The 23201-nt window shown below is 38.2% G+C and overlaps 1 protein-coding gene across 8 annotated transcripts in view; it reads left to right on the top strand.

Annotated features, from left to right (window-relative positions):
• MAPK10 (mitogen-activated protein kinase 10) overlaps nt 1-23201 on the top strand; it is a 168944-nt gene that overhangs the window by 5658 nt on the left and 140085 nt on the right. The gene's annotated exons all lie outside the window — the stretch shown is intronic.

Here is a 23201-nt window from a genome sequence, read left to right as displayed (position 1 = left end):
TTTCAATGCATATTTCATGCATAATAAGTAATTTTGATCCTGATAATTCCTGTAAGATGGCTTTGGTATACCTTTGGGAGATGAGGAGCTGTTCTTAGGTGTCTCATGTAATCACAAAGGGATTATTGTGCAACCTTGTAACACTTGAAGGTAACCAATTTTCTGTTCAAAACAAGCTTATCTTCATTTCCCCCCGCCCCTATTGCTAGCTAGATGTTTGTCAGCTGCACTCACCATAACCAGCATAAACTGAAAGCCAGCAGCTTTAAAAGGAACTTCCACAGATCCAAACTGATCTGTAGACTTCAAGCAGATCTTGTGTGATTTGGCCTTTAACAATAGCCAGCATCAAATGTTATTCCTGGTGTTATTACACAAATAAAGCGTAGGTCCAAGTCACTAAAAAGATTCTGCTGTCTTGTTAGGGGATAGAACTTGTAAACTGCAGTTCAGTCAGAGGTGGAAACACATAGTACGTACTGACTGGTGGGTAGTAGTGGTACGTGGCTAATACAACAGTAATGAAATGAGTGCTCTGATGGCATGTCATTTTCATCCTTGATAGAGCTGCTGAAAAAAAAATGTAACAGGTGTCAGTTAAATCAAATTGACTCTGCTCTGGAGTGAAGTAAGAGAGAAAGTAGCAGAGCCTACTAGTCTATTGAAAGAATCTGTTCTGTTGAAGCCGAAGGGGTTTCCCTGTGGGAGAAACCATACATTGGACTTGTATAGTGATTTGTGCCATGAGGAGTCCCAGTCTGGGTGCTCATGTCCTTGACTTGTAGACATCCAATGGAAGCAAAACATTTATGTAGAACTTACGACCACCCTATATTACTACTATTTTTAACTTATGGTTTTTAAGGCCTATTGCATTTGTCCTAAGGCAATTCTTCTTAGCAGGCTAGCCTTCTTCTTGGTTTAATATGTGGGCTATAAAAACTGTGACACTTAACCTTTCTTATATGAATCAGTTTGGGTGAGTTTTGAATCCATGATGAAGCCCAAAACCATACAACCATTTATTTATTTATTTTTAAATTTCTGTGTTTAGGACCATATAGATAACCTGCTGTTTGCAGATAATGAGTGTTTTAAATAAACTGGCCACAGCAAAGTATATATGATTTATAGTAATTGGTAGGGTTGTGCAAATAAGGGATTTTGTTAACATGTCCATAATGAACAGTAGCTACAGTGGTGTTGTGCACATGTTAATACAATTAGCCCATACTCATGGCAGTTCAGTTCCTCTCTCCATTAACATTTTATAAATTGCTGCATATGTAGAAACATCTTTTTGAAGAAGCTGGGTGATGATAATTCCCACTCTCAGCAATTTTACATTTAGTAGTATATGCAATGCTGTCTACAAGCAGTGTGACTTGATAATTTCTCCTTCAGGTCACCAGGAAGTCTTTGTCTTAATGTTGTAACTATTGATATTGCTGTGTGGTATTTGAAGCATTTACCAATGGCTCTGTTCAGTGTACTTTCTCTCTGAGTTCAGTGCACATCTAAGCTATGTTGTCCAGCTTTGTTCTTCACAATTTAGATTCTGTGATAGGTAATCAGTACAAATAAACTGCAGGTTTTCAGAAATGGTATACGATACGAATCAGAAGAACTCACAGATGTCATTGGTAGGGAGCTGCTTGAGAAGTTTTCCTCCCAGCTGACATAATTTTAATAGACAAAAATAGTTAAACGTTTTAAACAGAAACTAAAGAGTTCAAGGTCTTGTTCTGAAGCTAAAGCTCCACAGAATATGTCTGTAGGTGTCTTCAGCATATAATACAATCCTTTAGCATGTATTTTAAGTATTTTATGTGTATGAATTAGGGATACAATCCTGTACACATGCATGAAGCAAATACAATTGGAAATCTGGGGCCTTGATGTGCAAATGCTTACGCTTTCTGTGGAGGTTCTCTTCAGTTAATATTGATCATTAAGGCATACAAATCACTTTGAATGCATAACTGTATTTTGCATCCAACCATTTCTTCTACGAAAATGCAAGCTTTATAACTGTGGAACTTGTATGTGAAATCAGAAACCAGGTCTAAAAGCATCTAGCACTAGCATCTAACCATCACAGTTAAATTAACTGTCAAGCAGCTTTTAAAAATGGTCAGGAAAAGTATCATTTGGAGAACAAAAATACTTAGCAGTATTCGTCACAAAAAAGAGCAGGTAATGAAAAAACTTAGGCTCTTTTGTTTAACATGAAAATAAGGTTAGTGCTATGGGTGATGGGAGTTTTGTAAAGCTGAGTTATAACTTTGGTAGAAATCATGTGAGAGGCTTTAATATATCTATGCAGATGAACAAGTGGGGGATAAAGTAATTTTTTTTTAAAAAAAGCTTTTATAGAAAGCTCCTCAAATGTTTCTTTTTCACAAAGTCTTAGCTTGGTATTTTGCAACCAAAGTTGCATGTTTTTATGAAACATTGTGTTGGCTTCTCTTATGTTCTTCCCTGTGTAAGTGCTAAGTGCACAGAGAAATTCTAAACTCCATCTAGCCAAGTAAATGTAAAAATAGCTCTAGTGAGTTTAATATGGTTACACCAGACTTGTATCAGAGGAGCTCAGAGCACATTTTCTCTGAGAAACCTGTGTTCTGCTTCTCTGATAGAAAAAGCCTATTTATATTAAATTTTCTGCATATGATAAATGTAAAAATTTGTTATCTGTTATTGATGGTGGTGATGTAATGAGCAACATTTTTCCCATTTGAGAATTGTTGCCTTAGCATATTTTCAAAAGCTATTTGTCATGTGATCAACTTCATACAAAGGTTTTCCAGAAGTGACCTGTAATTGTCAATGCTTTAACTGTTCACCTTCCCTACTCTTCACCTTCCCTGCTCTTCAAGGAGGATGGATGTTTTGTTTTCCAGAAAGTGCTGAGATATTCACTTTGAATTACCAACTTTTCAGTGGAACCACTTCATCACCTTTTATTTTAATAAACTTTACTGGAAATACCCATATAAGGGAATTTTCCTGACTCTTCTTGTTGATTCTTTTTCCTTTATTTGGTTTTGGTTTGTGGTTGGGTTTGTTGATTTGGGGTTTTTTTGTCTCCTCAGGATATTGTTTTGTAGGATTTTTTTCACTCCCTTTTAAGCACAGATAGCATTTTATTTTCCCCTGTTATTTCTCATTCTGATTCATATCCCTTTTCCCTCCATCTTTGGTTTGTCTTTACTGATCCCTGCAGCCTGTAAGATTAGTATTTTAATTAAATGATACTGAAATGCAGCATTGTCACCTCTTGCAGTATTTGGGGTTTTTAATGCCCTAGGCTGTGTCACATACATATGAGAAACTATGAGCTTTTTTTTTTAATAATAATTAGGGTTTTCATCCTTATTCCTGGAAAAAAACCCAAAAAAACAAAACAACATCAAAATAAAGCTTAAGTATATGAATGCTTGAGGCTTCAAAAATGTATAACTCTCCCACCAAGATGATTCTGTAGTGGTATCTTAGAATTCTGGGGGCATATAACATGGTTCTTAGACTTCTGGGACTGATAGTCTTAAAAAATTATTTTTACAGTTAGTTGGAAAGTGAAGATTTGCTGTCTTTCTAAATGCTTGTAAAGACACAGACATACTTCTGTTCTGTATCTGTGTCTGCGTGCCTCCAGTTGCCTGGATTGGCCTAGGAAAAGCCAAGGTATTTGCTCATTTAAAAAGTAAAAATGAAATTCTTCTAAAAAACTCAAGTGCAGATGCCTGTCTTTGGGGATCTCTAGTTGTTTTAATTTCACTTTGAAATACAAAATGAAATGCTTTTATTCTGCCATATGTCTGTCTGTGCTTATTGAAAAGGAGTGAACTTACTTTACTTCCCTGTACCAGGTGTGACCTGTGAACATATCACACAAAACATTTGTGTGCCTGCTGTGTTTTTTGAGTTGCTGATGGAAAAAATAACTGTGCAACCTGGCAGGCTAGTTCAGTATTTGGCAGGCTCCCCCTCAACCTTTTGGAAAATATCCAGGACTATTGCTGTGGAATATGGGAGTAGAATGTCAGACAAATATCTTCTGAACCTTTGAGCAGTTTTTCACTGTGATCCTTATGAGTTGTATTAAAATAATTCAAATAGCCTGCAGAAGAATAAGTGGAAATGCCAAATCAATAATAAAAAACACAGAGAATGGTGCCAGCAGAAGGGTGGAAAGGAGACCAAGACAGCAGTAAATTCAGCTATGTTAATGGGTATGGCATATGAACCCATATTATATAAAGTGGTGGGAAGTATTTTCTAACCACAGGGGGAAATATTTTGCCTGCTTCCTCTTCTAGACTAGTCAGTATGGTGTGTTGACTCTGTGCCTATTTCTGTGTCTACTGTTCTTAGCAAAAGAGCTTTTTCTTATTGCAATCTGTCAACAGGAGCAGAAACTTGAACATACTGTGTAATACCATCAGCTTTTCCTCTGCTCACCTTCCCTCTGCTGTTGTGTGTATCAGGAAGAATGGGTAGCATTGACTGCGAGTGAAGAGCATAGCTCTTGTAGAGAGAAGCATCTGCAGTACTGGCAGCATCAGCTAGCACATTCATGCTCACTGCACTAAGGCTTAGGTCAAGCTGCCTGAAGCCACCAGTATGCTAACCGCTATACTTCAGGTTAGCTGCTTTAAGCTTTTGGGGCAACTATTTAAAAAAAAAAAAAAAAAAAGAGTAAAAAGTAAAAGAGAGATGTACAGGATTATCGATGCAATGCAGCAAGTATGATGCTAATGTCATGAACCTTCTCTCAACTACTGTGTGTTGGGATGGAGTGTTGCAGACTAGTGAGGGATCAAAGGCACACATGCATGATGGAGGACTATCCAGAAGGGTGAGGTTATCCAGAGGTTATTTAAACTCATCGTACATCCACAACCTCATCTACAGCACGTGAAGTATCCTTGTTGTGTTGGATGCAGACTGCTGTGTGGTAGCAGGTTGGCAAGAAGAGAGTGAACTTTGCAGGCATGGTGCAGTACTCGTGCGTTCTTAATATGCTCTAAATTCCTACAAAATTACTAAGAGCAATTCACTTGTGATGAGTTTGAGGAGATGTAATTATTAAATAGGCATTCTTGAGCTGCTGGATTTTGAATAGCTCTGGCTTTGTTTTATAAGAATCAGAATTCTTCAGGCTTACAATTTTATCTCTTCAAAGAAAAATAAGAATCTAACAATAGCCAGTAGTCTCACAGGAAGAATCCATCTAGCAAAGGCTTCTGTCCTCAGTAGCCATTAGCTAAATATTTGGTGAAGGAAAGTGAGAATAAGATAAGCAATTATTAATGTGTCCTTTTGTATTCCAGAAGGCTGATTTTTTTTGAGACAGAAGTTGTTTCTTTGTGTTAAAAAATTTGTTTGGTAATTCAACATTTTCTGCCCAATTTGTGTTTTATGAACTCTTTTCTAGGTGCTTAGTATGAAGAACAAGTTCTGGCTGCATTACAAGTGCAGCTTGTCAGGTGTAGATAGTAATCTTATCCCAGAAAAATAAAAATTTCTCGTGTGAACCCACTGTAAGACTGCAGGGGTTTTGAAAGTACTATGAAGACATAATAGCATCCTGATAAGAAGTTTTGATTCATAGCAGATATTAAATCATTGCTAAAGGTAATGTTTATACAGCAGACTCTGAAATAATTTATCATGTATGTAGCTTTGTGTTAACATGGCTACTATCCCAAGCTAGTTCATCAAGATCCGTGCAGAATATGATACAGAGACTTCCTAATCTGCTCCCTTAATGCTTTTGTTTCTGGCTGTAACTCCAGTTAGGTATTCAGCTAGTAGGGTTGCTTTCCTTGAGTAGTGCATAGGGTGGGCTGAGCCGATGTCAGTGCTCTCTGTTCTGGCCTTCCAACACTGCATGAGAGGGGAGAAGGATGGGAGGGTTTTCTTGCCTTGTAAGCTGTTAGGATTGAAACAGGGCACACAAGAGAAAGCAGGGAAGAATTAATTACCCTGTGTCTCAGAGAGTGGATGTGAAGGTTTGACTTGGTTGCACATCAGAACCAGATGACATAATGACCTATAATGGTATCCAAATGTTTCTGTCCCTGTACTCTCAAAGCAATTTCTTTTCTCTGAACCTAAGTGGTTACTGTTGTTGGCAGGTTTTTACCTTTAACTTCACTAATTCATACTGTCTATATAATTTACCTCAGAAAATTCAGAGATAGTTTAAAGATTGGCTCCTATCCTTAAATAGGAACATTAAATAAATAATAAAAGGGGGGGGGGGGGGGCACGCAAAAAAGAAAAATACATTTTGATGCTGATTTTCTTGAAACAAAAATAACCAAAAGATCCTCTCTGAGCTTTCCTGAAAAAGGTCTGCATGATTGAATTGTGAATCACAATGCTGCTTAAATGCCTGCATTAATTTTCTGTTTGATTTCAGTTATCAATGTGTAGATAGATGTTTTTATGGCATCATGAATGCTTGATTTGCTGTTGTACTTAAAATTAATTTTATTATCTGTCAAGCTGTGTGAAGAGAATCTGGTGGATGACTTTCATGACAGAAGAATGTCAAAAAAATACCTATGTGTTTGTACAAATGGGAATGATAAAAACAGTTATTCAAGGTGGGGTATACTCTTCAATCTAACAAACCTGTAGTGCAATTCTCTGCTTTTCTTTTGGGGACTTGAAAAAAGTAAAATCAAGGATATCTGCTTGGTTTTGGCATTTTTAGGTAGCTGTGGCAATTGTTAGTTGAGCTTACATGCATAGGCTCACATCCTCTACATAATTACATTGATTGCAGTAAGAATGGGGTGATTTACAGCAGTTAAGATTTGCATTCTGTAGGTTTAATTTAATGTTGTTTAAGTGGCACTAGGTTTGTTGCAGAAAATTTCTTCTCTGATTAGATGGAGACTGAGTTTCTAGACTACAGACTTTTCCTCCACTTCACCCAACCTTCATTTCTGAACTCTTATATATATCTCATCAATGTGGAAAAAAATTCTCTGGCTCTCAACATTACATGTGGCTGAAACTGTCATATATGAAGTAGTTTTGTCAAACCCAAAGTATTCAGAAACATTGAGTGAGATGTTCAGACTCAGAGGCTGTTTGATTTTACGTTGTGAGCTTGTAGGCTACCTTTGGGTCTTAATGTTAAGGTTTCCTGTGGGATCCAAAAGCGCGCAAAAACCTAAGGTGGGCTCCAGGAAACAAACCAATAGGAAAATCACAGAAAAAAATTTTGGTGCCAGCAGTGGTAGGATATATGTTACAGCAAATTTTGTTGGAAACGCAGTTATGCATGGATCGACTGCCTAGCATCCTTACCAGATAGAATGTGACCTGGGAAGTACTACTTACTTAATTTTAGAAAGTAATTGTCAAGATCCCTCCAAATAGCTATCAAGTGTTAAAATTATAATATGAAATATAGTTCTTATATATAAGGAAGCTTTCTGACACATTTTATTGTATTTGAAGGTGTGTAGTTGGAAGGAGAATTTGCCCTGGGTTGCATCTCCCACAGTCAGTTTAGATGCACACACATTTTCTCAAATCTTTTTCTACCTGAAACTTGGAATGGACTTGGCTAGCTGGCTCAAGGGTTTATTCATCTGAATGATCTGGGCTCTAGGTAGTCCATACCAATTAACCAGCGAAGCAGAGCTTGGTGGGGTCATGGAAACAGTATATACAAAGTCAATCTTTATGTATCCCCTGTGCTGTGCAGTCTATTTTTATTGTTCTGAGGCTATCAGGCTACTCTCTTTAGTTTTTTGTTCTTTTTGTCAATGAATGGAAGTAGAATTAAAACTTGGTTCAAATTTTGAATCATATCAGGAACATAAACTTTTTGACAACAGATTCTGGTGGTGTTAATGAAAAGAAAATAAAAGTATACATCCCTCTCCTTCCTCTTTCTCAAGTCCCTTTTGCAGTAGTGAGGAACATCTCATACTGTCCAGTGTAATAGTCAGTGATAGCTGTTATCTGAAGTATCTATGCTGCAGCTTTTGTTCAGGGTTTAGCTAGTGTACAGGACCAGATGCTTTTCTTCATGGCTTCAAAGTTTCAGTAACTGGAGAGAACTGCAAAGAAGAGAGCTATTATCAATTTAGGCTTTAGTAGCCTTGAAAATTATAGCTGAGTCATGATACCCAAGATTTCAGGGTATGTCAAATGCACTTGAATTGCTAATCCTTGTGCGAGTACCACTGTTTGTTTTTTTTCCCCACTGGAAGAGTACTTTTGGACTAATGATTAATTTGTGTGAGCTCTGTCTTACACAACTGGTAAGAGTATACAGAATAGATCAAAGCAGACTTTTTGAGCTGGTTCAGGCTGGAATTGTTGGGGTGTTTTTAAAGCAGCAATGTTGAATTGTGGCAGAAGAGAACAGGACCCACTGGTGAAGGCAGGTGTGCCTTTAACAAGGTGAAGGCAATAGTAGCAAGTTTTAAAATGACAAAAAATATTATACATACAATTGCTACTTAGAGACCCCAGGGTACGTAAATCAAGCAGTAGCCCATCATATATGATAATGATTTATTTATTAATAGTAAAGAGAAAAAAAAATCTTAAACTGTCTGTCAGGATTTGACTGTCAGTAGTGAAGTCCAAATTGGGATGTAAGTGGTGATCACTAAAATAAGTTTGACCTCTGATTGCAGACCTGAAAGTATTGCAGAGAAACTTTCTAGTTCTCAGTGAGCTAATTTTGATCATCTGTAAGCATAAATCAGTTTAATTAGCAAGTCCACTCTGCTCTAGTGAGACCCATCTGGAGTACTGCATCCAGCTCTGGAGTCCTCAGCACAGGAAAGACATGGACCTGTTGGAGCAGATCCAGAGGAGGGCCACAAAAAAGATCAGAGGGATGGAACACTTCTATCAGGAAAGACTGAGAGGGTTGGGATTGTTTAGCCTGGAGAAGGCTCTAGGGAGACTTTAATGCATCCTTTCAATAATTAAAGGAGGCTTATAAGAAAGATGGGGACAGACTTTTTAATAGGGCCTGTAGTGATAGGACTAAGGTGTAATGGTTTTAAAATAAAAGCAGGTAGACTGAAACTAGGTATAAGGAAGAATTTTTTTTACATGAGGGTAGTGAAACACTGGAACGCATTGCCCAGAGAGGTGGTAGGTGCCCCATCCTGGAAACATTTAAAGTCAGGCTGGGTAGGGCTTTGAGCAACCTGATGTAGTTGAAGATGTCCCTGCTCATTGCTAGGGAGTTGGACTACATGACCTTTAAAAGTCCCTCCCAACTCAAACCATTCTATGAAAAGAAAAACAGAGTACAAACCAATGCTCCCGATGTAGAGCTAATGCTATTTCACAGCAGTTGTTTTCATTGAGCAACCTGACCTAGCAGTTGCATGCTTATTCTCTGCTGCAGTAATGCTTCAGACAGAGTTTGGTGTCATCAGTCCTCAAGTTTTTGTTACCTGTCCTGCTGGGTTACAAAGCCCAATTGAAGCTTCTTCTGATCTTGTGATGAGAGCTACTTCTGTTCCACCACCTACTCCGTTTCTTGCTGTTCTAGATAAATGCTACCGCTTTGCCGACTTTGTCTGCAATTTAAGAACTTGTATTAAAATACACGTCATTTTCACAAACACAGTTCTCTTGCATGCAGGGATCTTCTGAAGGGATTCTGCTACATCATCATTTACAAGGACTTTGTCTCATGCCCTTCATCTTTTTTCCACGATAATCTTTTTCGCATGATAAAGGTGAAAGTTAATATCTTACATAATGGTGAAGCACAAATGCTAGGCATAATTGTCTTAGTCTTCCATACCTTATTATAGCTATAAACTTTTTTGTGCTTACTTACATACTTCTTTCAAACAGAAATGTCTTCCAAATTTACTTTGGAGATAGGAAGAAAAAAACCAGAACCCCATAACAGAGAACATGTGGCCTTTCCACTAGTTCCCTAAATTCTTCTCCTCTGCTTTCTGCAGATGTCAGCAGAACTCTGTTTTTGAGCCCATCCAGAGTTCTTTGGGCAGGTGAAGAGGAGGAAGCTTTCCTTTTTATTTCAGCCATCAGGATTACCAATATTTTGCCTTAGAACTTGCTTCTGAAATAAAAACATGCTCCAGAATCAAATTATTCTTATTGCTGTGTCTTACCACAAAACTTGTACCTTCTCTGTTGCTGTCTTGCATCCATCACATCTGTTCCTTTTCAGTGTCTGCCCTTTCCTTTCAGAATGTGTTGCTTTTTAGTTTCATCCTTTGCCAGTTCTGTGTTAGAAATTGTCCTTGAAAAGGTTTGGTGCATATTTCCAAAAGCAGATGCTCAAAGTAATATCGTGTGGAATACTCAAAAAAGCAACAGCATAATTTTGGGTTAGGTCTAAAGGCTCATTTTGTATCTAGTGCAACTCAAAGTAACAAGTAAGTGTGATGTTAAAAGCTTTAAAGAAAGTTAAGTGACTTCTTCAACACAATAGCGTGAAAATTCACCTCTGTGATTAAAATTCAGATTCGAGATGTATCTGTACCTTGAAAAGCTTGGTTGTAACAAGACGCTTCAGTAGCCGTGCTGGAAACGAAATGGGCTTCCTTGCCTAGGATGCTACTTCATACAGTCAGTAGACCCTTAATTCATTGCATAGCATAATCTCTGGAAGATTCTCAAAATTGTCTTGCTCCTGTTCAGCCCAGAAATCAGTAACTGTTTCAGTTCACTGGGCACCATGTCTCTGACTGGTGAAGAGATAGAACAGACAAAAAAAAAAAAGCGTACCTTTGTTTTGACAGATTTCTTTTGCCTGTTGTGTTTTGGGTTTTTTTGTCTTTTTTGACATATGAGGCACTTGCTTTTGACACTTCAAATTTATGTTGTTATTTATTTTCAGTCCTTATGTTCTAATGCAAGGCTTCAGCTGGAACTTGAGAAATATCTGAGAGAGTGCTTTGAATGCCTTCTGTTTGTCTGTGAAAGGGAATGTCTCTGTCCGCCAGGAATTTTGTGTTGTAGCACCAAGCTGTAGTTTGGAAAGACTGTGTATCAATGCTCCCAAGGACAGGAATATGTAAAGATAACTAGCAGGCTAGGCAGCTAGATGGAGGCAGAATGGGGATAGACATAGCAAGATAAGGGCAGAATGAGTTTTAAGGAAAATAAGACTTTTATTTCACTGTGACGTTATGTTGGATTTATAATCTGTTACATCATTGCACTTAATGGCACATGAAGAGCTTTGTAATGTTCATTACACCTAAACCCATGGAAAGATTTTTTCATGTTGATTACACCTCAACCTGATATTGTTTACATGAGTTTTAATGAATATATAACCAGCCATAAATCTCAAAATTTTGATTTATATTCATGGTAAAAAATATTAGTGTATCTCCTGGTAGATTTCATGGTTGTACATAAATAAAACCTTCTGGTCTTTATTACCATGTATGAAAATAAAAAATGGTGTCAAGAGGGATCTAAGCCATTATTCCATCTTCAGTACTGAGTAATACTGCAGACAGATAATGTGAAGTTCATGTCTAGAATCACTTTGTTCCTATAGTAAAAAGAAATATTTGGGTTCAAAGCTTCTGCTAGGCTAGCAAGTCATCGGAATGATAAGATTTTCATGATAGTTTTGGTATTATGAGTTCGTGTTAAATATTGCTCTTTAGTAAGGGATGCAAGCATTTTCTTTCACTTAGGCTGAGGCCCAAAATATATCTGCTTACTTATCAAAAAGAACAGATGCTGCCATTAAATTGATCAAATTTACCATCAGGAAATGGTGTTGCTTTGGTATGAAAGTTCTTTTTTGGCACTTAGTCCTTATACTCAGTTACTTTTTTACATCTTATAAGTCAGCCTTTTAATGATGGTTTCCCCATAACACATATAATGGGGAGTTTTAAAAAAAAAAAAAGCTATGCAGAGATTTATTTTAATTTCTTTTTGTGACATATAAAACGCAGTAAATTTGTGGAATACAAAGTGATTTCCTCAGGACACAGAACTTGGCCTCTGTGCTTGTGATATTTTGCACTATTTTCCATGCTATAGAATTTTATAGCTTAATTCTCTAGCACAGTGCATCATCAGTGTTGCTTATTTGCATTGACTTGTCAGTCTTGGTTTTTTAAATAAATAGCATATGTAGTAAATCATAGCTGGCTGTGAGACTTAAAATTAAGTCAGTGAATGAATTGATTTGTCCTTGCATATGATAGTTTGTTTGTTTGCAAAGTACCATGTTTGGTATTGAAATGTAATGTTATCCCAAGAGTAAAAACAAGGAGAAGAGAAAGGGAAGAATGTGCAGAGCAAAGCCAAATGGCAGCAACTTTGACACGGTTGTTCTTGGAGTCCAGGGCATGATAGCTTTGATGTTGTATGTGACATGCTGCCTTTTTTTTTTTTTTTTTTTTCAAGAGACTTTCACATAGTCACTATTTGTTAAACATTCAATAAGTCTAGCTGACATAGCACAAGTGTGCTATGCTTGCAGAACCAGCAGTCTAGAAACATGGAGGACAATGTAAAGGGTGTTTGTGGAATAGGGCAGAAAAAGCCTCCTGCTAATATGATATTAAGCCTTTGTCATTGAAATTGTTTGGTAGGACAAGCCAGTGCTATGGGGAAGTCTGCCAACGGAACAAGTAAAATTAGTTACCAGAATTTGAAATACCCATTCAAATTATGACTTTGATAGGTTAATAAAGTTTGGAGTAGGAAACTGTAAGTGTCTGACACTGTTGGTAGTTCAAAACCAGCAAAGCCTTTGCCTTCAACCAGGTTGTCTGGAAGGTGGTGAAAGCGCTTAAAGGAAATTTCAGGAAGGAAGAGCAAGCAACCCAGTGGATAACCTTGTGGCTCTCTGAATTAGTTGCTTTTGGAATGCCGCCAGAGGAAGGAGACAAGGTACAGCTGCAGAAAGAACTAGGCACTTTCTGGTTCTTAACTGCAAGTTTTCCTGGTTACTTCTGCAGCAGCACTCTGCTATAACTCAGACATTATATGTATATTCTAGTCTGTCAGAGATTTGTTAGTACTAATGCTTTACTGTTGCAACTTAACCTTATTTTCCCTTTGTGTAGAAGGTATCGGGGCTGTTCTGTCAAATCATTTTGGTGGATTTACTCTTATCTTTCCATTTAGCCTCTCCCATCTTGTGGTTGAGGAGGGGTGTTAAGGGTGACATGTGAGATGATGCTCCAAGAACACTGCAGAGGGGACAGTGGTGACAATCTGCTGTGTGTTGTCTTCTTCCAGGGAAGTTCCAACCACACCTGAATGCTGTTGCATCTCATGACCAAGACTGACAAATGTCTTGATTTTACTGACAGTTTCCTTACTGCTGTTGTAAATCTAGAGAGCTGTGTTTCCTTTTAAGCCTTGATTTTTAAGCTTACAAAATTTCATTTAGATGAAATATTCCTGTTGGCATTCAGTGAAGAATGAATATCTCCTTCAGTTTGCTCAAATCCTATTTGCTGATACAGACAATTGATTTGGGTTAATGTTAGACAACCACCTTTCATGCATCTTTTCATATCAAGACAGGTCTTTTGCTGGACATCAGTTTTGGTTTTTTGTTGCTTCACACACTGCCTCACCACACTCCTCCCCAGCATGAAGTGTTTATTTTCTTTTCATGTGACTGTTCCTGAAAACCACCATTGCCATCACAAAGAGATTCCAATTCTGGGTAGGGAGTAGCATGAACATAGAACTGTAGAGGAGCCTTTTTAAAGACACATTGTTTTAGTGTCAAATACTCTCTTTTTAAAAGGTTTGTGAGCAGTACCTAATTTAAACAGATTTTATGGTGGTTTTACCTCTTCTGATGAGTCTCTGAAGTACAAGTATGTGGGTGGATGGGGGGTGGAGGGGAATGGGCTGAGATAGTTAACTTTTCTTTCTGTTTATTGTCTGAAAATGAGCCTGGAGTTCTGTCTTTATTTGCATACATTGTACAAGTGACAGCTTAAGCTCATAGAACATATTTAAAGAAGATTTGGGAGTAAGGATTTTGAAGTAATACTTGTTTTGAAAAATACACTAGGTAAAAGCAAGTTAATTTTGCCCAATTCTTTCCTTAACAAAAACTGTACTATCTTCAGTATCATATACTTTTTTAAGTCCTAAGTTGTCTTCTAAGCAAACCACTTAAAGGATTTTATATTGTTGTTTGATTAAAGGACGAGCTGTGACGTCTAGTGTTTTTGTATAACATTATAAGAGAATCTTACTACAACTTTTAAGTTGTCTTGGTAACTTGGGAGGTTGATCTTGGTAAAATAGCCTGTTTTCCAGGTTAGGAGTTGTGCCAGTGGCAATTGCATGCGTAGCTTAAATTAGTATGTAGCAAACAGAATAGTTTTGTATGAGGGCTATTTTTTGTAATCAAAATTCCAGTGGTGGCATGTCAACAAGTAACGTAATGGGTACTGATTGATTAGACACTAAATTTAAATTGCATGTTGCCTCTTCTTAGCTTCAATGTGGAAAAGAAATGTAGGGTTTAGAAAAGTGGGGATTAGTGATAGCAAAATGCATATCAAATAATCTTGTACTGTTTGAAGAGTAAGTGAGCAATTGCTGGCTTGTGATTCAGAGTTCATTTTTCTAATATGTTTATGTTAACAGTTTTATAATTAAGCTTCACTTAAACTTATAATAATTTCCTTTTTCATTCAAGCATAACAAAACATTTTAAAAGCATTAATAAGCCTCATGTCAACTTTGAAAAATAAGTGTTATTGCCTTTATTTTACAGTTGGGTAAGCATAATTGAGGGTAAGTGATCTGCTCTGATGTGACAAATATTGCACAGGGCAGCTCCTGGACACTTCTTCAGCTGTGTGGACCACAGTGTTAAAGTGCAGATCGCTGGCTAGATCCTTAAATATTAAGGTTTAATAGCAGAAAAAAAGAAAAAAAAAAAGGGAGCTCAATAATGCTTAATGTAGATAAAAAAGCTTTGTGTAAATAACATGCATTGTGGCAGAAAGTGTGTATCTCAGATTTGCAGGGAGAAAGACAAGGACTTGGTTGGTTGGTCTACCTTTTTTCTGAGGTCGTCTGCTCAGATTTTTCCATAAAAATAGTAGTTTCTCTTCTGAACGGGCTTTTGTGCCTTTCTGGCACATAAATGTAGATCCTTGAACTTCAGCTGTGTGAAGGCCCAAGACAGGCCTGCAGAACTGCAGTGCATCACCCTTTGGGAGGATAGAAGTCTCTCTGTGTGCTCAGCAGCTGTGGAGATTAAGACAACCATAAAAAGAATCCATGAACTTTTGCTGAGTAAAGCATCATGATCAATCTATTATTTCACAGCTCACCTGTTCAGGCAGGAAGATCCTGAATCTTGGCTGGGATATAGCACTTTGATCCAGCCCTTGACAAAATGCCCAGCCCAAGCTGGATCTGAAGGACTTTGTGTTCTCTCAGCTCAAAGTATTTCCAGTTTCTTCTGCGCAAAGACTTTGTACACAACCTATCCACGATGTTTTTCTGTGCTCCAGGCATATGCCACTGAGAGGGGTGTAAGCAGGAAAACAAAGCAAGCTAACAGCAGTTGCATGTTTTTGTAGGGAAAACTTGCCTTTCTGTTGGGAAGTAGGTAGGTGGACCTCATCAAGATGCATTTAATGAATAAAAAAAACCCAGTAGAGTAAAATTGCTGGACTAAATAAAAGCTGACCTTGCATTTTTGAGGACTTTTTTTGAGCTTAAATTGACAGGAAGCATCTATAACCAGCCATTTCCAGAAATATATCCTAACCTGCACCACAGCGGGAAACACAGAATAAATAATTAGATGCCTCAATAAAAGGCATACTGCAGCAAGCAAGGAATAGAAAAACATTCCTTCCTTCAGAAGAAAAAAATAATGAAAAAAACCTGGAAGCAAAAGATCATAAATAGTGATGAAGCCACCTGGAAATTAAAAGCCTACCTCTTGGGGAGAGGGAGAGTTTTGGTGTGGCCAGAGACTGCTGATGTCTTCTGCCTTAAACTCTGCTCCGGTGTTGCTTACTGATGTTTTTGACAAATGTTATCACAGTATTTATGTAGTGTGTACAGAATTCACAAATACAGAAATCGGTGCCATTCACATTGATCAACAGCTTACATCCCTATGGCTGAAAAGGCTTTTCCTCATATAACAACGTCTGCGTAGTTGTATAGTATATAAAAATCTGTCTATATGCATTGTAAATTCAACATTAGCAATTTATAGGCAAAACATTTTGACTGAGAAATCTGTAATTTCCTGAGAGGTAATTTAGATGTGAGTACATAAGGTATTTTTGACAACTATTTAGCCTTCATGCACATTAGTACTTCAAGTACTTACCATATCTAAGCAGTATTTGCCCCTAAATTAATTAAATAGAACTTGCATTCAAGCATATAATATTTGACTCACAGGTTAAAGGGACAGTGAGACAGTGTATGGTACCTGACTACAGTGAAAGGAGAAAGAAAATAAAATAGTGCTCTCAGTTCATTTTTAGGAGTGGACAACTACAATAAGGAAGATTTTTTTTCTAATATGAAAGAATATAATCTTTTTTGCTGCATTGTCAGTGTTAGTAGTAGACTAGATATAACTCTAGTCTGTCTCTACGAGGACTGATAAGACAACGGCAAAGTGAGCGAAGCAAGATAGACAATGTAATCAGGGTACCACAGAGGGAAAGGAAGAAATTCAAAATTTCAGATACTCATCTGCTTTATTAGAATACAGTTAACTTTTTAACTTTGATTTGAGAAATATTGGTATCCTCAACTATTGATTTCTTGTTATGGAAAAAAGTATTCAGCTGCATTCTCTCCTTTCTGGCTGCTTTATTGTTACTGTCAACAGCATTTCTGGATCCAGTACTACCCACAGGACTGAAAAAGAGAGAGCTCTATTTACTAGGATAATGTATGCGTACTTAATTTTAAGCAACTTGAATCATCCTGACAAGTCTAACTTTAAGTAATCAGACTATTCAGGTACTTAAAATTAAGCACAGCATTAAGAACATTATTAAATTAGGTTTGAATGCAGAAAAAGGTAATTGCCACACAGGGGGAAAAAAAAAAGTTTCCACAGGCAGAAATCACAGTTTTCTCTTCAGTGTATATCTTTGACAACCTTCCATATGCACTGTTGTATTTACATCATGCATTTCTCCAACCCTAGCAATATCAGCATGTTTTTTGGCTAAAGCTGCTGAACTTTATAACTGTCATTGCTTCCCAATATTTACAGACGAAGAGTGAGATAAAAGGCGTAAGCCTGAAACAGAGATCTCGTTATTGGATACCAGACAGCTATAATTCCATCTGTGTAGATCTACAGCCAGGATCTGGGTCATGTGAAATACTCTGTCCTACCCCCATCCCCCAAGCCCTGTAATGACTATTCATGGTTAGTTTTAAAGATAGTACTGCAATTTACTACTAAGTGATTGTATTTTCATTTTTAGAATCCGTCCCACTGAACAGCATTTCAAGCAGCCATTATTATAACAGTCCTGACAACTTTCTGATTAATCCTCATCCATGTGTGTCAGGTATTATTAACACTTAACTGGTAGAGCTCAATCTTTACAATCTCTGAGTCTGTTTCTTCATGCAGTGCCTGAGTGAAGCTGTCATATGTGTCGTACTGTCAAGCTGGAATGCATAACACATTTCTACTTGTTAATTTGTTTACTGACACTTCTTAATGTAAGGTGGATCTCTAAAGACGGTACTGGCAGTTCTAATTGCTGGTGCAAATGTTGGTTGTTTTTTCTGCTGTTCTTTAAATAAGTGTTCTATGTATATGTCACATAGTGCAGTGTTAGGTGTTTCCCATTCATGTTGCCCTGATACTCTGCTGATGCCTGAATTTGCTGCAACTGCAGTGCTGGGCACCAGTGGTCATTGTGTGTTGGCACAGGCTTGACCACAGAAGGTGACTTGGCTTTCCTGTCAGAAGTATTTGTCCTGCTATTCCTTTTGCTAAGCTGTTGTCATGTAGCAGTTGCCACAGTTGTCAAAATAGGTTTCATCTGGCATATTCTGCAACTGGATCTTCTGAAACACTCATTACAGTTTCAGATTTAGAACTGGCTTTGAATTCACTGGCTGGGTTCTCTCAGATAAGAGTAGGTGTCCAATGCATTCATCACAAACTAGATTTTACCTGGACTGACCTTAAAATTTTCTGCTTGGGCCTTTGCCATCTCTATCTTCAGTCTCTGCCCGAATTGATGCTCTTATGTCATCAGCTATTATACATACGCTGGCAACACCTTCAGGTTTTTCTGTGTTCAGTAGCGAAAGTAATTTGTCAGCTGATTGATTGCCAAAAATAAGTAGATGGAAAAACATGCATTTTTTTTTCTTTCTTCCCCCCCGTCCTTTCAAAGTACATGTTCAGATGTTATCTGATTTGTTAGTATCTTTGTGGATTACTAAGTGTGTTTTTAGCAATTGGGCTGTACTGAGTATCTGGTATGGGGACTGAGGAGTGCTATCTCAGGATAACTTTGTTAAGATATTTGAAATTGAGGTGGATCCTATTCTTGCTATGTCTAGCTTAAGTTTTTGCCAGGCTACCATCCTGTAGTGTGGGCTTGTTTGCTTCAGCTGTGAGTTCCTCCTCTTACTAGCTCTGTGCGTACAGCTCCCTACATTTGTCATTGCAAAGAACCTATTTCTGCATCCACATATGATGGTGGTGATTCAGCAGTTGATGTATTTATTGGGTTTATTCAAGAACTCTTACTTCATCAGCATTTCTGGATGTTGTCTCATCAGCTCTTTTTTTTTTTTTTTTTGGTATTGTGCATCTTTGTTTATAGTAAGCTTATAATGCATGCTGGCTTAAACTTTATACATTTATCCAGTTGATATTAAAATATAAGTGTGGGTGAACTGAAGAGTGGCCTTGTTGTTGATTGTAATTTCTAATGGAGGATTTCACCAGCGACTCTTCCTTGATCTCCACATATTACAAGCACAACATCCATGTGTTTTTTAAATACCTTTGATACTTTTTTCAAATGTAGGTTAATAGATGAATTTTAGCTGCAGTACCAAACTTGAAAGGCATAGGTATGTTGTTTTCATACTGAACAAAGTACAGTTGAATTCTAGTCTTCCAGTTCACTAGCAGATTTCCTTCCCCACCTGTAGGTTAAGAAATGAGACCTGATACACAGGAGTGCTTACACAAGGAGCCTGGCTAATAGCTTGCATTGCCTAGGGGGAGCATGTCTGCAGTTTGGGTATTTTTGTGCAGAGATTTTCCATGTACAGAGGGTGTGCCTCTGTCAGTGTGAGGGTTGTGGCATCTACAAATGGCTTGCGGTCTGTTTGTCCTCTTAACTTGTAGTTGGGAAACCACTGTGCTGTGTAATCTGTGATACCTTATACACAAGAAAAGCTTGATCGCATCTAAGTTCAGTAAACAATTTGTAGGTCTTGTATGGCTAAATTTTTGGCTATTTCTTTGGGAGAACAGACATTTAATTTTCTGCATTTTTACTGCTACTTCAAATACTGAGCATATTATGGGTGGCTCTGTACAATTACAGTCTTTTCAATTTGTGTGACTTCTTGTTCTGTGTTTACTTTCACTAATCCAGTTCTTCCTTACCTTACCTTGAAGCTGCTTTTGTGCAGCTGGCTGTGCCTTTATTTCCTGAAGCAATTTCTCTCTACTAGTGTGCTTTCCTGCATCAGGCTTCCTCTTGATTACTTTACAGATAATAGCAAAGACAAATGTTGTGAAAGAATAAATTTAAATATTTCTATATTGTATACGTCTGATAACGGTGGACATCTTAGTTCAAGCAGTAATGTATTGTGATTGTTCTAGTTGTTGCTCAACCAGGATGGCGGTTTTCAGTCTATTCTTCCTCTGCCTTTGTATTCAGCATGAAATTCAGCTGTAAATACAAAATTACAGTACATCTAGACTAGTTCATTGGTAGAAGAGATGCTCATACCTACTGGTGCGCACAAATGCATGTCCGTCCTTGCAATGGGAACATCTCCCTACTCTGGCTACTTGGGATTTGCACTGCAAGCTGTATGCAATAATGTAAACAAACAATATTTAAGTATAAAGATATAGTGTTTATTTCCTTGATTCTTAGATACTCATACTGCCTATTGGTAGCATAAGTTGCTCTGAGCAGAAGGTAACATTTAGGTCTAATTTCTCAGACAGGTCCTTTCTTTTGGCTGCTGGGACTTCCTCGCAGGCCTGTGTTTTGGTCTGTCAGTCTGCAGTAAGAAACCTTTTCTTCCTACATTTAAAGCTACTCTCTAGTCACCACCATCTATTTAGTTTTCATCCTTGCTGGCTTCAATCATTGTCTTTCATTGCAAGTGGTAAAGAAAACCTTACTTTCTGGATTTACCATTTCAAGGGGTTGTCAGAAGGAATGGAGATACTAAATTTTTGACATTGCATGCACATACACAAACATGCATAAGTGTATTATCCCCATGGTTTCTCTGTTTGTGTAGCTGGGTCATTCAAAATAGAAAAGTGTGTGGAGTAAGAGAGGATTGACTTGGCAGGCAAGTATCAGGACAAAGTAGATAAAACAATGTGTTTAAGCTTGTGGAGGAGTGTTGATTCTAAAACCAAGTTACAGTCACAAAGGCCAATATGAAGAAAACTGATAAAAATCCTGCAGCAGTAGACTGAATATGTCTTCATGCAGCCTGTGCATTTGTAAATTCATAACAGTAGCAGCTGTTGGACCAGCTAGTGTCTGTGGTTCTGTCCCTCTCCTCTCATGTGAGAAGATAAAAGGAAGAAAATGGGAATTGCATTACATTTCCTGTTCCTGTTTTTCAGATCTGGGAAGGGCTTCTGCTTTACTCTGGTAATTGGGTTATATACTGCAGGAGGCCAGTATATTTGCATGATTAATAGTCTGTTTTGACAAATCATGTATTTCTGAAAAGTACATGGAGCACACTGCGTTTCAATGTTGGAATAACCATGCTTTGGTTTACTCCTCTATAAATATGCTTCTCTGCTCTCATGTAGGATGTGCATAAATCACATTTCAAACATGAGATAATCATCAGCAGTCAGTAAAAAAAGATATCTCCATGGCAACAGTTGCTAAATTAAACAGTGTATCACTACCTGCTCCCTGTTTTTTCCAGAAACCTTCCTGGCTTTTGCTCAGATAACATGTTCCTTACTGATGAGTAGCAAAATTATCATGCCTGTTACAAAACAATAAATTCACCATTGCCTGTGTAAAGAGTTATTAGAGCAAAAATTAGCAATAGTTAATCACTGCTGACAGTACAGGGCATCAGCCTTTTACATCTGCAGTTCTGTAACTCTCCATAGGCCCTGTCAAACACTTAGTATGGTCTTTCCACATTCCCAGTGGAGTTGCTGTAATTGTATTTCAAAAGCTCTGGAAAAAATCTTCTGGCCTAGATGACAATCTGACTAGTCTTCCTGGCTTCCAATTGAAAGAAAAGAAAAAAATGTAGAAGTGTTGGCAGTTCCTGTGGCTTTGTGGTCGGTCTGTCTTTTTCTGTCCATCCATTTTTCTACATCCAGAAAAATTACTGTTTTAAGGAATAAACTGACACTATTCAGCAGACGTGGAGGTTATTACTCTTAAATGTGGCAGGTAACCTGAGAGTGAGCATAAGGATTACAGGATGATGGACACTGGCATTCTGGGCTGATGTGAGGACTACTCATTTGATACTATACTTGATGGGAAATTGTCAGAGGGATGGAGGCAGACCACAAGGGATCTTTTGCAGGAGCAGACAGGTGGCTCACCTGTGACAGGTGGAAGATGATTTATGTTAAGGCCATTATACAGAAACCATCTACAGAGTTGTTGCCTTGGATGCTCCTGAATCGAAGACAGCTGCCGAGGAGAGTGGTCCCAAGGAGGCTGCGGAGGGGGCGGGATTACTGGCCCTTTTCAGCACCACAGGGTGCTGTGGAGCTGATTGCTAGAGGAGCAGCCCCTAGGGCTGTGAGCTGTTAGGGGAACATCCCGAGGCCTCATTCAGCTTGCGCTCCTCCCTGTGTCTGAAAGTTGCAAGGAGGGACGGCACATTCTGCTGCACAGTTTCTTCTGTGTCGTCTTTGGGTCATTTGTTTCACCTTTCACAGTAGTCATTACATGTGGCAGTTAAATTAGCACAGTGTCTTAGTTGCTTTTTCACTGTCGCCAGAACAATTCTGCTCAATTTCTTTAGATCCTACACTGGTTTAATTAGAAAGATAATGGGAACCTCAAGCAGAATCATAGCTGATACTTCTGTTTACCTCAGTTCCCTCCTTTCAAGCCAATACAACCTGAAAGGAATGAGACCAGTACTGTACAAACAGGGAATCATTTTCTGATATGTCTGGAGGTTCACAAGGCAGAGGCAGAGCTTGCTTGAGTGTGTTATTTATGCTTTCATCATTGCTGCATTATTGAGTGTGGCTGTTCCAGCAAATGTATAGGTGGATTTATAAACTGTTTGGAAAATTAAGTGTAAGATAATGCCAGTTAGTAGTTCAGTTTGTGTCCCAGGTCCATGTGATTTCAGTGTCTTCAGAAGTGGCTTTATTAGAACACACCTGGGTGGATCTTCACTGCAGTTAAATGGAGAGGAAAACTTAGAATTTGAGAGGAAGACAATCTCTTAGAGGTTGGCAGAGGAAAATAGAGTTTGTATATTCTTGTCTTAAATCTGCACTGACTTGGGGCACATGTTAAATGTTTTTGTCTTTTGGGGTATGACCTTGTTGGTGGTTTGACCTTGGCTGAAAAAGGTGCCCACCAAAGCAGCTCTATCACTCTTCTTCTCAGCTGGACAGGGGAGAGAAAGTATAAAGAAAAATTCGTGGTTCAAGATAAGGACAGGGAGAGATCACTCAGCAATTACTGTCATGGGCAAAACAGTGTCAGCTTGGGGAAATGAGTTTAATTTATTAACATTCAAATCTGAGTAGGGTAACGAGAACTAAAACCAAAATGTAAGGACATCTTCCCACCCCTCCTTCCTTCTTCCTGGGCTCAACTTCACTCTCGAATTCTCTGTCTCCTCCCCCCGAGTTGAACAGGGGGATGGGGAATGGGGGTTGCAGTCAGTTCATCACACATTGTTTCTGCTGCTCCTTCCTCCTCACACTCTTCCCCTACTCCAGCTTGGGGTCCCTCCCACGGGATACAGTT

This window comes from Falco cherrug, chromosome 1 (genome assembly GCF_023634085.1).
Source record: "Falco cherrug isolate bFalChe1 chromosome 1, bFalChe1.pri, whole genome shotgun sequence".
Taxonomy (NCBI): Eukaryota; Metazoa; Chordata; class Aves; order Falconiformes; family Falconidae; genus Falco; species Falco cherrug.
Note: the sequence above shows the minus strand (reverse complement) of the source record. Positions and strands in the feature narration are given on the sequence as shown.